Genomic DNA, 1463 nt, shown 5'->3' with positions numbered 1-1463 from the left:
TATATTATTCAATTAGGATTTATTATAAAAATTAAACCCTTTTTCATATGATAATAGATGCATGTAAGAATTAAGGGGAAAAAATAAAAAATAAAAGAAACAATAAAAAAATCGTTGAATAAAATGGTTAGAAGAAAAGTTAAAAAATAGAAGAAATAATAAAGATAAGGTTCATTGAACAAAATAATTGTTCCATAAAAATTTACCAATAAGTCAATTATTAAATTCGAGACACGTATAATATACACTAAGTTTCAAATTTTTTGGGGGCCATGCTCCCACTCACTCGCCCTTGAAATTTGTATGTGTTCATTCTTAGCTTCACATTTTGTATATGCTAAAATTAAAATCATAAGGTGTCTAACTCATCAATTTTTGCTTCCTGAGGTACCAGACATAAAAATTTTATGTCCTCTTACTTATTTGTATTATGTATGGAGAAAGCATTCTTCTTCAACAACTCGATCAAGGAAAAAGCCAACCGAGCATAATTCGCCACAAATTTTCGGTAGTAACCGATTAACTCGCGAAATCCTCGAAATTGTATTACTGTTTTGGGAACCGGCCACGCAAGAATTGATTCTATATTTGTGGGGTCAACTTAAACTCCAGCCTTTGTTATAACATGCCCCAAGTACTCAACTTGTTGTTGGAAGAATGAGCACTTGGATCTTTTTGCAAAAAAATTATTATCACGCAAAACTTGCAATGCTTGACTCAAGTGTGCCATGTGCTCTTCCTTCGATCTGCTATATACCAGGATATTATCAAAATATACCGCAATAAAGCACCTGAAGTAAAGCTGAAAATTTTGATTCATCGTCGTTTAGAAGGTCTGCATTCGTGAGCCCAAACAACATCATGACGAATTCATAGTGACCAATGTGTCTGAAAAGTTGTATTCTCTATGTCTTCCTCCTGCATTCTAATCTAATTGTAGCCACTCCTCAGGTCTATTTTAGAAAAATAAATAGTCCCATGCAATTCATCCAATATTTCATCTATGGTTGGTATTGGACATTTATCTTTTAGCATTATAGCATTCAAAACCCGGTAGTCAACGCAGAATCTCCAGCCTCCGTCCTTCTTTTTCACAAGCAAGACCGGACTTGAGAAGGCACTTTGGCTATCCCTGATGACCCCTACCTATAGCATCTCATCAACAAGTCTTTCCATATCTGCTTTCTAAAAGTGGGATATCCATACGGTCTAATACTCACTGGCGCATTCCCATGTACTAAATGAATAGAGTGATCTACCATCCTCGGCGGTGGTAACTGTATTGGCTCCTCAAAGACCCCTACGAAGTTCTTGAATATTTGCTGAACTTCATCATCATCAGTCGTAAGCTCCTCTTTATTGTTTCCAGAATCAACAGCCTTTAAGTGGAATAGTGACGCAATAGCTTTGCTCTCCTGTAATTTTCTTAGTTCTCTACAGTTGAGGCTAGCTTCCTTTAACAA

Source organism: Arachis duranensis, chromosome 8 (genome assembly GCF_000817695.3).
Source record: "Arachis duranensis cultivar V14167 chromosome 8, aradu.V14167.gnm2.J7QH, whole genome shotgun sequence".
Taxonomy (NCBI): Eukaryota; Viridiplantae; Streptophyta; class Magnoliopsida; order Fabales; family Fabaceae; genus Arachis; species Arachis duranensis.
The sequence above is the reverse complement of the archived record's forward strand: the minus strand, read 5'-3'. Positions refer to the sequence as shown.